The sequence below is a fragment of the Lichenostomus cassidix genome, chromosome 15, assembly GCF_008360975.1.
Source record: "Lichenostomus cassidix isolate B80296 chromosome 15, HeHo_3.0, whole genome shotgun sequence".
NCBI classification, from domain to species: domain Eukaryota; kingdom Metazoa; phylum Chordata; class Aves; order Passeriformes; family Meliphagidae; genus Lichenostomus; species Lichenostomus cassidix.
Genome location: NC_139496.1, coordinates 8,184,979 through 8,199,783, shown reverse-complemented (window position 1 = coordinate 8,199,783; position 14,805 = coordinate 8,184,979). Strand labels below are relative to the sequence as shown.

Here is a 14,805-nt window from a genome sequence, read left to right as displayed (position 1 = left end):
AACTGCTCATTAAAAAAAAAATCTAGAGAAGGATGTTCCTATCATTTCTTCACTGTCAGAAATTCTCAGTCATGGTGAGAGACAGACTTCCCAGACCAATACCCACTGCAGTTCTTTCTGCATTGGCCGTGCATATAAAGAGCCTTTAAGAAAGGAGCAAAATTTATAGTGATTCATTTGCATCTGATGGACCCGGGGTTCAGAGCTACTGGTAACTTGATCAGCACTATTCAAATGCTAATCTCATTATGTGTGTTAGAGACTGAAGCTCAGCAATCCACTTCCATTAGCACAACGTGTCTGTGTGATGTTCTGGCTGGTACGCAGGGTCGTGGTACCCCCTGCAGACACCCAGCACATGCATCTGGGTTGGTGTGGGCAGGGAATGGGAGCTCGGTGGAGGAGCCAATGAAATGAGCAAACATGGGAAGAAGAGCTGGAATTCTCTTTGAAAAAATGATGGAGAGTGGGGGAAGGGATTGTGGCCAATGGAATGGTTTGGATGAGATTTTTTTTTCCTTTTCATCATAAATATGTCCATCCTTTCCTTTTGCTTCCACATGAACGCTATTTAAAAAAAGGCAGTAAACAGAAGAATTTGTCCTGAATGTAGATATGGCTTCAAGCATGACTAATTGTTTGACCTTTTGAAAAATATTGTGCTTGTGCTGTTTGGTGTTAAGACCTGGTGGTTTTGCTTGTTCCAGGTAACAAAGACTAAAATCTTCTGGGCAGCATGTGGCATGCTCAAATACAGCATACACAGGGATCATTTCTAGCTAAAGGCTCTCTGACAGAACCTTATTACTGGGATGTCCAAAGGATGCAAAGGATGCCTGCCCCACACTGTTACCTACAGTATGCGGGTTGGTTTGTTTGAGTTTTTGGGTGCCTCTTCTGTTTCTGTAAGGATCTGCATTTGGGAGGGCACAGGGCTTATAATCCTGAAGAAGCAAGATTTGTAAGGTGACATAGTGTATTTATTAGATAAGCTACTTAGCTGGCAGGAGCAGATGAACTCTGATGACGTGCTGCCCTGGCACCAACTGGTTTAGTAACTAGCACAGCTTCCCCAAAAGGAGTGGGTTTCTGTTGGGCACTTGTCACTGTGGCAGCCCTGTGACTAGAGCTTTATAATTGTAGCTGATGCCTTTGTGTTTATTTCTGGTATAGTATCAGTGATAGTGTTGCTGTGAGTCATGTTATTCTAACTCAGCCCTCTCCAGGGTAAGCACAGCCACGGGGAGCCTCAGTGCTTACTGTGGCAGCAGAAAACTGTGACCAGGCTTGTGTTAAGTTTCATGAACGTTTTGTTTGACTCTGCTGCCTGACGGGAAAGCAGAGCAGGAGGATGACATGGTGACACAGGTGAGAAATCACAGTAATCACACAGGCAAACAACAATGGCTGGCAGTTCACTGAAGAGAGAGGTTACCTACTTGACTGCATTTAGGTATCTGTTACCAAGGAAAGCGTAGCAGCCAAAAGGGGAAGGGATTTGGAAATTATTCCAAGTGCCCACACAAAGACTGCTACATACCCTGATGCCACACATACACCTTTTGGAATTAAAAACCCATCATGGGCAACAGACAGAGCTAGGAATGTGTCTTGGTCTGTCCTTAAGCATGTAGTCTCAGCTTTGCAATGACAAGCCTGACAAAATAAATTGTGCCTTACTATTAGAGGGAAAAAAGTGTCTGAATTGTAGCTAATCTAGGAGACAGTTCTAGCTGCATGTATTGATTAGGAGTGAACATGTGGGGTAGTAACTTTGATCCAGATGTAAGAAGGGGCAAGTCATGGAATTCCATACTTGTAAAGGTATGGGAGTCATACCTCACAGAGGAATATGCCTTTGGATAAAAAAATAAGAGATAAAATCATACATTGCTCTCGTGTAGTTCACTTCCCCAGTGCAAGCTACATTTTGACTGCACATCTCAACTTTTTTAAGAAGCTTGCTGTTAGCACGCAAGTGAAGACTGTATGTGTGCATCTTGGCATGTACACCCGCAAACCATTCCCTTGCTGAGAACTTCACAACATCCTGGAGCGCGGACCTAACAGCTCTGCAGTACCTGACCTCACTGCACAGAGAATCCTGTACATACTACAGTTATTTTTTGTGCAGGACAGTGTCGTGCCTGTGTGGTAGTGATGGGACATGAATGAGTGATCTAATGAAGATAGTTACGGGTGTTGTGCTTAGAAGAAGTTTATTAAAAGAACCGTATTAACCTAGGTAAGCAAAAAAATCACAGGAACACATTATATTCTGGCATTGGGAGTCAGAAACTTCAGTCTTGGTGTTAGGTTTGGCTGCCTGCACCAGCTTGAACAGAAAAGAGTAAGGGTAGGGTAAGGATTTTTTGAGCTGTGAGGATCACAGTGACTAAAAAAATTTGCCTGTTATTATTGGTATTAAGTTATTAGAATCTTCTAGAATATCTGATCTCTTACCAACTCGACAGAAACTGTTTCTGTGCAGTTTTTAGAGGTCTGCTGACCCCCAAAGGGATTTTCCCGGACTAGTCATCGTTCCTCTTGGAGACAGTAGTTACTCATCACTTAAATGAGGTGGGCTGGGTGGAAGTGAAGAGTAATGCTGCCTCCGAAGGCTGCAGAGAAAGAATCCCAGCCGTGCCGGTGCTAAGGGGTATGTGCTGCTTTTTCTGCCTTAGATCCCAGATGAGAATTGGGCAAGAGCTTTGTGGGAGGTGAGTTGAGGTAGAGTTGTCCCTGAAAACCGACCCAAAAATCAATTGTCTCTGCAGCCGTGGTCGGTGGCAGTGCTTTGCAAACCTTTAGAGCTCAGGTAGTTAGATCCAGATGCTGAGCTCCGGTCTCGGCTCTAGCGCGGAGCCTCGGACAGGCACGTGAAGCTGAATGGCGCTGACCGCTGTCCGTCCTTAACCAAGATCCCATTCCTGTTCTCGGCCTCGTTCCCTGCAGGCTCGCAGGTCTGTGGGCTGGGCGGCAGAGGGCACTCCAAAACAAGCCACCGTGCTCGGGAGACAGGACAGAGCAACTGAGCAGGCACAAATCTGCCTTTCCTGTAAGGCGGGCAAGTCTGGCAGGGAAAACCTTGCCGTGACCTTTAATTGTGACATATCTGTCACGGTATGCACTGAGTGGTAGAGCTAGCGAGTACCTGAATATCAGATATGAAATTGCTCAAGAGCCTGGCTGTTTGTATTCTGGCATATTTTGCTGGGGAGGTTTTTGACCTTCCAAGGGACGTAAAGGAAATGCATTTTGCTGGCTCTGCATTGTTGTCTCAGGTGAAGCCTTTAAATATATGGGTGTCCTCTGGTATAGCAAGTATGCAGAAATCCAGAGTGCATTTACCAAAAACCCAGAGGTTTATTGTGGTAGCTCTCTGTGTTGCTGTCACACTGTATTGGATGAACAGTTGCTGTAATCAGCTCCAGAGGTGGCTACATTCTGTGCATGTACATTTTTGGAAAGTTTCTTTGGGGTGAAAGATACTCTATATTCAGGCTCTGATGTAAATCTTATGTTATTTTTAGGTTTGTGTACTTACTAAAAATTAAAACCCACCCCACGTAACAGTAGTGGAGCATTCTTTCTTACCTTTGAGCAACTTGCCTTGGGCTTCACCTTCGTGGTAGACCTAGTGGGTGGATAGCACCATGAAGTTTTTAAGCTTCATAGAATAAGCAGAACACAGGTGATAGGATGGGGGAAGAAAATGGATCCGAGGGAAGAAAACACTTCGGTGCAGCCATAAAGAGCTCATTGATTTTGGATAATTCCTGTGGTCATTTTGAGTCCAGGCAAGTAATAGTTAAAAGTCTTCCCCATGCTGTCTGTGACCAAGATGGAATGGGATGTGTGGAATCCTTTGCCTTGAAGATAGCTCTGGTCTGTGCTGTTACTAGGCTTAAAATTCAGTGTCTCAGGATGGATCCCAAAAGAAACCAGGTTCTGAAAAGTGCTTTCTCCCTCTTACCCTACATGTAGACTTGGATCAGAATTTCATTGTTTTTAGCATCAAGCCTGGCCTTTAGACTGCAACTCTAGACAACAAAGAAAGAAGCAAGTCCAGCTATAGCTGTGGCTGTGCCACAGATCAGAGCTCAGAGGGACACATATACAATAATTTCAAGCTCATTAGCTTGCAGACAGGATGACTAGATCAGAGGGAAGGATTAAACTCTAGGTTAGAAGACAAACCTGCCAAGGAAACACCTGAGTTGGATCCACGATGAAACCTCAGATAGACCTCAGGAACCTGAAAACCCACTTCATTTCTAGGACAGTGCTGAAACTAGCAATTTTTTCTTGCCTCTCTGCTGACACTGTGATCCTTCTTCCAATTTGAACAGAGTTTTCTTTCCTTTGAGATGCAGCTCTTATCAGCTTGTAGCACAAGTGACTCAGTGCAGTGCCTGAGGTTACAGGAACAGGGCTGATGGTGTCTCTGTTCCTACCCATCAGCTGAGCCTGAAAAACCAATCATGTTTGTGTTCCTGCTTTGTCTTAGCTGAAAGGTAAAACTCTTAAGCTTAAATTTAATTGAATTAAAACCGTAGTTGGTTTAAGAGCAGGTACATTAGTTTCCAGCTTCACCAAGGAGAGGGAATTCATGTTGCCAGAACTCTCACACAGTATATATCATGGGCCAAATCTCTTTAGAAAGGGATTTGAAGTGAGACCTAAGGCACTTGATCTCTTGCAAAAGATGTGCTGTGGCTTTGAGAGCTGCTTCAGCTGCTCTGTTCTTGAACATGCCCCCAGTAGGATATAAACTTGGAATCCAAAAATCAGCTGCCCTTTCTTGAGAACTGGGCATGTGTGTTTGTGCCAGAAAGCTCTCAAAGTACAAATTGAAATTGGAGCCTTTTTTCCTCTAGTATCTGTTACTATTATTTTTTAGCCTTATTACAATATTGGTAAAAGGGACATTTCAAGACATGCAACTTCTTTACTGAGAATGACTTTTAAATGTAAAACATGTTCACGCCTGAGCCTGCTGCTGACTGCTATTCCTCAAAGTTACTGTGGCTTGCCCTTTCCTCAGGAGATTGTCTGCTAGTTGTGTAGAAGTGATAGGGGATGCAAAGTTTGCCCTTCACTTTATTTGGGAGCCTTGCAAAAAGCTCTCCTCGACGTGCAAATGAATTTTACTGAAATAGTGGAGCTGTTCTGACTTTGAAAAAGGTGGTGTGCTTTGGAAGACATTTACCGGACCTGCAATTGCACTGCGTTCTGAGGGGATGTTTGGGAAGTGGAGGTGGGTACCGTATGTGTGCCCATGCGAGCTGTCACCACTAGGTGACACCATGACTCTGGCAGCAATGTCCAGATGAACCCTAAAGCCAAGGGCGTTTTGCCTGTTTTGGAGGATTTGTTACAAACCCAGATCACGGGCTGGATTTGCAAACCTTTCAGTGAACTGGAGTCAAGTTTCCCCCAAATGCAAGCTGAGGTTTGAGCAGAATGGGCTCAGTTCCAGGTGACAGGGTTGGATTTATGATTTCGGGTGGAAACCATCTGAACATTTGACTGGCAACCAGGCTGATCTTGGCCATGGTTACACTTGGAGGACCTGTGTGTATTTGAAACAAAATCTCAGAGAGAGATTCAGGCAATTGGAGCTTCCTTGAGCCAAAACCAGAAGGGGTTTGCACGACCCTGCTGAGAACTGCTATAAGAAGGTTTCACATGACTTCACTGCTTACCCCAGGTGCATCTGGGCATGAACTCAAGAGCAGTATCCAGCCCCCCTTCCCTTTTAACCCGTTTTCTCTGTGACTGATAGGTAACTAAAGAGCTGCCAAGGAGTCAGCCAGCACACATTGCCATGCCGTTGCCACACCTGGCTTAAGTCACCACAGTGTAATGGTGGCTCAGCCATGACTTGGGCAACCTTCTCTCCAAGAGCACATGGCTTCCTGATCATCTGACTGATTTGGTACCCACCAGCAGGAGGGACCTGTTTCTCCCTGTGGTGTCTTTCTGGGCTGTCACCCTAAATTACATGTAAACCTCTGCAACTGGTCATTGAGCTGTGGCTCTTGATTGCTACTTCATTCTCTGTTTAGGCAGAGGAAAGGCTTTGTTATTCCACAGCCTCAAAAGAACTTCATTCTGCTGTAATTATTTTCTATGTACACCTACTGAAGTCATCCTTCCATTGCTCATTTTATCCCTTTCAATGAGACTCAGAAGATGTTCACAGGAGGCATGTTAATAAACCAACCTGCTTGTCTTCTGCTCTCGCAAAGGGTATTTCTGCATGCTGAAATTTGGCAACTATCATGTAATTATGTGGCTCCAAGGATAGATTGAAGGAATTGATAATCTAAGAGATATCTGTACAATGTTTTGTCACTTCCTTTGAAATTAATGTCTTTTCACTACCACTTCAGCACCATCCTCACATGCAAGCTTGTTAAATATCTTGTAGTGAGGAGTCAGCACAGAGACAGGGCATTTACCTAATGAGCACATTATGTGTAAGCTAACCCTAAAGACTGTTGTCATTGTGTCCCTTACTAGTCCTGGCCTAGAGGGGTCCCAGCAGTTTGAGAGATGGGTGGTCTTGTCATCACTGTGGCTCTCAATAGTGTTTGCTGATTTGGATTCTGTTTTAGTAAACTTGTGGTGCATGTCTCCTTAGTAAGTTTCCTTATTAGCTTCATACAATGATTTTCTCATAGGATGCTCACATAGCTAGCTCAAATAAGCTAGCTGTATTAATAAGGTTGTCTTATGCTAATTTGTTATTATGTGTGTAGAAACCCCTTTCAAAATATCATTCGCTAAAGCTTCATTACTATTATAAGGTTAAGGATCACAGAAAATTCTACTCCAAATGTTTTGGTTTGCCATTTATTTTTGTAGATAGAATAGTGGAGTGTTTATCTTGAATCATCCCAAACCTTTGCTTTGATTGGGATATATTTTTATTGTTACCAGTTTTTATGGAAGGCTGGAATTACTATTTTTGGTGCTTGATGATACCATCTTTTGCTATATTCACTAATGTAGTCAGAGAATTCTAAAGGTTCTGCCAAGCTTTGGCATTTAATCTGAAGGACTTTCAGGCTCCTAGTATTGCTCCTGTTTCTTGGGCCTGCTGGGATGCCAGTGGGGAAGGATTTTCATCTTCTGTAGCTGGGAAAACAGAGGCCTAAACAGATTTGAGTCAATGACTCAGACTTCTGCATGCCCAGCTGTAGCCCAAGAGCTGCTGGTGCCCATCTTGAAGCGTTTCAAAGCAGAAAAGCATAACAAGGCACTGAAACTCTTCCTAAACATTAATCAAAAGGCTGTGTGGTCATTCAGTGGGGCCCCAGCCAGTGAGTTGTCAGTAGGTCATGGCAGTGTCAGTTGGACAAACTTCCCTGCTTCTTTATGGGATGAGAGTGTAACCATAGGGAATGAAAAAGTAGGCACAGCTTGAAGTCCTGCCTGTAGAAAAGGAACTCCAGTAAAAGCTGTCACTCTCCCATTTGGTTTTTCTTTCTCTCTCATTCTTCCATCTCCCTGTATGGCCATTTGTGCTGCCTGCCGGTTTGTTTGTTGGCTGAGTGCTTGCTGAATTATTTACCAGCCTGACTGAATTAAACAGCAGCAAAAGCAGGCGAGTGAATCCCACCTGAGACTCTTCCAGCAAGAGGGGGGTGGAGGAGTGGGGTGTGCGTATGTGGGTGTTGATACATAGTGCTTTATTAAATGTACCAGGAAAAACCTTGTGGGAGGAGAAACACCTCTACTGCCCTGAGACAGGGCTGAAGAGAGCTGAGCACATGGCTCATGCACCGGCTCAGGTGGCAGCGTGCCCCATCTCCAAGCTGGGTGGGGGTCCTGCCTCTGGGAGTTGCCTTCAGCCCTTGCCAGTGTCATCTCATCGTGCTGGGATGTGGCAGGGCTGTCAAGCATCCATTCCCCTTCACCGCATCAGTTGCATTGTTTATGATAGTTGTTGTGCTGTGTGGGGTTAATTGGGTTAATGAGCGCATTGTACATTATTAGAGGCTGAATTGACAATTATGCTAATTATTGTGTCTCCCAAAGTACCACGTTACTGAGGCTGTTTAAAAGGACAGGGGTTCTTGTACCATACACACTAAATCAGACCTGAGTATCTGGGCTCCAAAGGACCTCACTTTACCAAATGGAGGTGTACTGGGTGTTTGATGTCAGGAAATGCCTCCTGGTTGGCATATCTCTTCCAGCAAGAATGTGCAAGCTTAACACACGATCCTTAGCTCATGCAGCTATTTGCCTGACTATGTCTCAGCTGTTATGTCTTACAGATGGGGAAAATGAGGCATAGATCTTTCTGTGACATATCAGGTCTGGGTACTCTCTCACTAAAGCGTGCATGCTCCAGTGTGGTTGCTTGCTCCAAGCCAGTGCTCCTTACCCTGTGGTAGACACAGCCCTTTGACTCTGGAATGTGCTCTCGTGACAGTTCTTCAGACTGTAGCAGTTGGTTCAGATGCCAGAGATCTTCCCATGACTCTGTTCTTCTCATCAAATTCTGTCTGTGCTGAAAAGCAACAATCTTCCCACAAGGTGCAGAAGCTGATTCTGATTAGTAGATATACTGATTTGGGCTGCTCTCTATATAGCATCACTTTATTATGCAATTGTTACTGTCATGTCACTGTAGTAATGCCATCCTGACTATTCCTACAATGTAGTTGTCCCAATAAAAATAACCCAATAATAACCCAAAAATAACCCACCTTTGTGCCCAAAAAGTAGCTATGGAACATTATTTCTAGATGCTGAGCAACTGCAAGCTATAAAGCAGTATGGGATTTGAAGAGTTATCCTCCCTGCTTCCATAGGTTCACATGCAATGTTCATTAGGATTACTGCTGGCTTCAGTGAGAGCAGATCTAAGGCTGAGAACTGAGGAAAGCCCCAATGTGCTCTGAGTCATCTTAAACATTGATCTGAAAGGTGCCTATTCAAAGCAGTACAGTACCAGTATGTGGTCTGCAGAGCCTGTGCAAAAGTCTGCTTGGTATCTGGTGGTTAATCTGTGCAGGGCTTCATGGCTGCAATGCCTCTGATTACTCTTTAGGCATAACCATGCTTATGCATAATAACTATAAACTGGGAATGAGTGCATACTGAAGAATTTATGACATTTGAGGCTTAAACAAGAGCTGATACACTTTTAAAATCTATAGACCTGCTTCTCCCTTTCTTGAAAGAGTTCATCTCACACAGTTTTTAGCAGGGAAAGTCATCTGTCCACTAAACACCTTGTGAAGCTGGGAGTGCTTTCATGTGTGTATGGTACTGAGCACCTTTGTCTAAAGCCAGCTGATTAAAAACTGGTCCCCATCAGCTCTTTATTCCTCATGTGGATTTACATGCTTGAGTATATTAGGAGAGACTTAACCCTTCCAAGCAGCCTGCTTGCACTTCTATCTCCCAGACTTCTTGACTTCTTAAAGTATCTCTTCCCTTCCAGAATGTAGCATGTCAGCAGAGGCAACCCATGCAGACTAGTCCTTGTTGTCTATAGCACCAGTTTACCATATGAGGTATAATAATGTCTCCAGAAGGTGAATAATAATAAGAGGGAGCTGAAAATGGCAAGACAGGAGAAGAGCACTGCACGATCAAAAGCATATGCCTCATGAATTTATCATGAACTAACTCTGTGAGACTTGCTACATAAATCAACTGATAACTCACCATGTAAAAGATCTTATACAACAATTCAGCATTTCCTTCCCATTTCTGCTATAACCCTCTTTCTGAAATTCACTGTATGATCAGTGTAAGCGTGCTCACACATTCTGCTCTGTTTCAGAGATGTATATGTGAAACATCAAGGTAATGGATTTTTCTTGAATACCCTAGCAAGTACTGTCATGTTTTGCATCAACAGAAAGTGATTTCATATAGCATAAAGCAAGGAGTTTAAAAGAGCTGATGACCCTTTTTGGCATTGTTCCAGATGGGAGTCATGTGTCTGGGTTACTGCCCAACCTTTTCCAGTAAGTTAATTCCCACTCTTAGAATTGTAATGGCTGCATTGAGTTGTGCTCCTTTCCATAATGATTACTTACAGAAAAGAAAAAGTGCTTTTTCATTGAACTCCAGCATGCCTTGCCAGAATTTTGTGTAGGTGCCTACACCTTGCTGTGAAAACTGAGGCATCACGTCCAAAACTGCTGCTGGCATGGCCATACATGTTGTGTTCTAAGGCTCTGCAACAACATTTGAGTCCCCCAGTTCTATACTATCCTCATGTCTACAATTAATTTAATGTATTTCTTTAATAAGAAAGCTTATTCTCGATTCATCAGCAGACATCATCTAGCTAGATTTCAGCAAAGCATTTTGTGAGGTATCTCATGGGAATATTGTACTCAGAGAAAACAGAGATTAGTATGTGGCTTGTACAATAGAAGAGAGGCTAATGACAGGAGGCTGCACAGGAAGGAAAGTGGTAAGAGTGGAGTTCTTCCAGTACAGGGTTGATGTATTTGCAAATGTTAATTCTACTACTGAAGTACAGATTCACTGGACAATATTAGGATTCTGCAGAAGCATCTGTACATACAAGCATATCAGAGGAGCCAGGGGCCCCTTTTCCTTTGCCTTTATACCCACTGAACAGCACTTGCCTGCTCTAGTCTCTGCAAGAGGAAATGACCCTTTCTGGTACTGCCATCCCCTGCTGTGTTTCACAGAGATTTACTGCTCTCTGCTCACTGACTGTACTCGGGAGCTGGTATAAAAGCAAATATCTAAGGGATGCATACGTCAGCAAAACTTGTTCTTCCTGATTACTCAAGTTAGGCCATGGATGCCCTTTCTGTTAAAGGAAGGTTTGTCAGTCTGGATCTGCTTCCTCAGATGAAGTCAGAATTGTCCCCTATGTCTGCTTCCATCCACATGTCTGAGTGTGAAAGGAGAAGGGAATAGTCCCACCCAGCATATCACAGGAGGAACAAAGTTCCTGAGTGATGCCAATGGGCAATGGAAAGCTTCTTTCTGTGGTATGTATGATTGCTGTATAAGAGCATCAGAGTCAGCCTGCCTCAGACTCGCAATAATCGCTGCAGCTGCCAATGCTGCACAATGGCGAAGTGAGCCATTTCCCTGTTTGGCAGACTTGGCAGGGAGATGGTGGAAGAGACACTTCTGGGGGAGCAGGTACTTGGGCAGAATGACTGAAGGAGTCCTAGATAATACAAGAGGGAGAGATTCAAAGATGACAAAGAAGAAAATACCATGCAGTAGTGGAAGAGAGGAAGGAAGGTATCCAGAATAAAATGAAAGCAAGGGTGGAATATTGTTGGATACAGAAAAGGACTTACCTTGGCAGCAATCCGGAGAGGATGTTTCTTTTTTCTCTTTGTCTTTCTCAACCTCTACCCCTTCTCATCTTTCCCACATAGATACCTTAACCAGCTTTCACCATAACAAATCAGTCCAGCACACATTCTGCACTGCTCAGCTTTCAGTGACTGGTGATCTGTGCTGGCTGTTTTTGTGGAGACGCTCTTCTCCCTTTTCCTATTTTCCTGTGCGGGAATTTGAAACCAAGAACCAACCTTTTGGATGTCTTACTGACAGGAGGTGATGTGTTAACAGGGAGAAGTGAAGGGAGCCATCCGTGCTTAACACTTCGGAGCCCTTCCTGTCCCACTTACAGATGTTTGCTAAAGAGGTGTTTTGGTTTAACTGTAGCTTATTGGATTATGTGATTATGGCATTTGAATTCTTTATTAGATCTTTTCTGTCTTGGTCCCTGGGGTTGAGAGGAACTTGTTTTCTGGCCTTTGATGTGTTTGAAAAAGTCAGGCTATTTGTATCACTGCTTCTTTGCTTTGATTCTTTGACTCCTTCTCTGGGGAGTATTCTGATGTGCAGAGCTCAGCTTTGTGTGCCTGCTGCATGGGATGTCTTTGTGGTTTGTTTTTGTACTGGGCACAAATCACCCCTCCTGCTCCTTTCTTTGCAAGTTGTCATGAAAGCAGGTTATTGCTGACCAGTTCGTTTGGAAAACTTGTGCTTGCTGACAGCTGTACAGGAAATTCAGTATTTTAATGAGAAACACGCTACCTTCGCTTGGAGGGATGGATGGCATTGCAGCAATTGTCCATTTTTCTCTCAGGCCCTTTCTCCTGGAAAAAAAATCTTACCCTTATAGTTCATTTGTCCAAACAATATTCTTCACATTCTTCTGTATCTGCTCTTTCTTGATTTTAAGTGAGGTGCTAGGAGAGGACTCCTCCAAACCCCATAGTGGGGAGTGAGCACTTCTGCTCTGGTTCTTCACCATGAAACAGCACCCTGTGAGCAGCATTTCAGAGAAGGGAAATTTGCTTAGCCTGCAAGAAAAGGTCAGGCCCAGCTGGGTAAACCCTGCCAAGAAGGGTCATTGTGGTGAACCAACTTACGCTTCATTTGTCACCTGTCAGTGCTGAGCACGATACACTTAATAGCATGGTAGTGGAAAGGACAAAGGGGATTTCTGAGGGGTGAAGCGAGGTAAGCCATAATTAACTAGAATACTGAAGGAAAAACTGCATCTTGGAGCTGCTGAGTTTCCCTTGTGAGCTTAGGTGTTTTCACACACACTCCTAACACACAGCACATCTCCTCCTGTGTGCCCTAGCACCTGTCCATGGTTGCATTCCCTACAGTGTGTCATGTCAGGAAATGGGATCAAATGAAAGGAAGACTGAATCTTTGTAGACACAGGCAATGAATGCAGCACTAAGATCTGAAGTACAGTGCAGAGTTCAGGCTCAGTCTGATGTGTTGACCAAGGGAGCAGAGAGGACTCTCCCATGCTTGTGTTAATTCTGGGATTAATCTCCCCACCCAGCATGGGTAAAAAAGGAGCTTATTGACCCCAAGGAGAACAGTGTTGTTAATGGTCACTCCAGCAATGAGAAGCAAGTCCCCCACACTCTTTCTTTCCCCATAGGATGAGCCTGTACCTGTACCACCTGGTTTATGTATCACCTCTCCTGCATGAAAAGTTACTACCGCATTCTTGCTTTTCCCAACAGAAAACAGGCATGTGTTCTCCTTTTGTTCCTGAGTCGTTTCCAGCCACTGCCATGTCCCTGTAGAATGTACTCTTGGGTACCGCACAGCATAGGCTGCTTGAACGTTGAAGCATAAGCATAAGCTAGTTGGAAACAAGCAATTTGGTGGCCTCTTTTTCTCCCCAGGCATAGCTTGGAAATATCTTTGCAAGGGCTGCCAATGCCCAAGCAGTGATTTGGTTCCCACATCCTGCTCATCCTATGTGAGAGCTGCTCTTGTTTTGTATGGCGACAGCTGACAGAGCAGGCTGGGGACACTGAGCTTGCCTTCTACCTCACCCCCCAGAGCTGGAGCATAAGTGGGTCTGAACTATTTTTAAAGGAAACCATTCAAGTGTCATTAACAACAAAGTCATAATGGTAGCCTCTGACACAGCTGGAAAACATCTGCAAACACTTGAAACAGGTAACAGTTTGATGAGGGCAAAGTTGTATCAGACTGCACACAGCTCATGAGGACTAAAAGCCTTAGCTAGTGGGGTCAGCATGACCTTGGAAGCGCCTTTTGTTCAGGAAATATTGGTAAAACATGGCAGCTCCTTGCTTCTGGAGAGTGTCAGGATGTAGGATACCAAACAAAAAGAGAATTTACTTGACAAAGGTAGCCTCTACTCCATGTAAATTTCTTGAATTTACTCATATTTCAGAAGTTGGATTTCTGTACCATTTTGAAGGGTAGGGAAGGAGTTTTTTGTTTTGTCACAGGTTGTCTTTTAAACAGCTGCCTGCAATTGGTAACTATGGTCACTGTGGTAAAATGACTAATGTTTTACATTCCCTAACACTGAAAATAGTTGTGGTGCAGATTTTGCTGGGATTAGTTTTGTTGTTCTGTTTTGTAAAAATCTTAGGCAAGTGGCTTTTTGCTGATGCAGACAATCATGGAAAGCATGAAGCTTCATTATTCACAGAAATTATGGCAAGAGCACAGCAATGACAAAAAGGGCCAAATAAATATTTGTGATGTTTCTTTTGCTGCATTTTCTTGGAGTAGCGTGTGTATGGCCAGGATGTAATGATTTTTATGTTTCTGCTATTTCAGTTTGAGGTCTGTGTGGTGATAAACTCTAAGTGAGGACCACACTGTGTTGTGAATATAGCAAAAAAACAGGCTTGTATTTTGTATTCTCTCCACCTGCCACCTCAAGATTACCTTTGTCTCAACAACTCCTATTTTTAAGTAATTTTATTTGAGATGCCAGATGAAGTAGATTTGGAAATCTAGGTATTTTTCTGATTGTTACGGAGCCAGTAAACAACACTGCAATTGCCCCATACAGGATGCTGCTATTTTTTGATGTCAGGAACGCCACAGATAATTTTTTTTTTTTTTGTCTTCTCACTTTTCTCTCCTGCCTCTCACCTGAAGCAGGCACACTCTGAGCATGGAGCACCTCCTAAATACAAAAAAAACCCCCAAAAAACAGGACTTCAGCGTTCCAGTTACTGCTCACAATGCCCTCTGGCCTGTGTGGAGCTGTTTGGTAGAGCACTCCAAGCTGCTAATAGGTAAGATGTCCATTAGAAAGACTCTGGTTTTATGGGCCTCACATTTTAATTTTCTCAAACACACTTTATGCAGAGCAAATAATGTCGAAAGATCTTGTTGGAAAGACCATGGTAGAAGTTCTGTATCTGCACAGTAACCTCTGTGCTGGACACACTGAATCAGAGCTTTGCAGGGTTTGCAAAGACAGGAAGAGGAGTTTTTAAAGCTTACTTGAACAGGAGGATT

General features: G+C 43.7%; 1 long non-coding RNA gene across 4 annotated transcripts in view; it reads left to right on the top strand.

Moving 5' to 3' along the window:
* LOC146430307 (uncharacterized) overlaps positions 1–14,805 on the top strand; it is a 209,964-nt gene that overhangs the window by 2,401 nt on the left and 192,758 nt on the right. For 3 of the 4 annotated variants that reach the window (XR_014855329.1, XR_014855328.1, XR_014855331.1), the window contains exon 3: positions 708–866. The exons of the other annotated variant lie outside the window; for it this stretch is intronic. This is a non-coding gene — a long non-coding RNA (uncharacterized LOC146430307). The remainder of the gene's footprint in view (positions 1–707; positions 867–14,805) is intronic. 4 annotated transcript variants of the gene reach the window in all.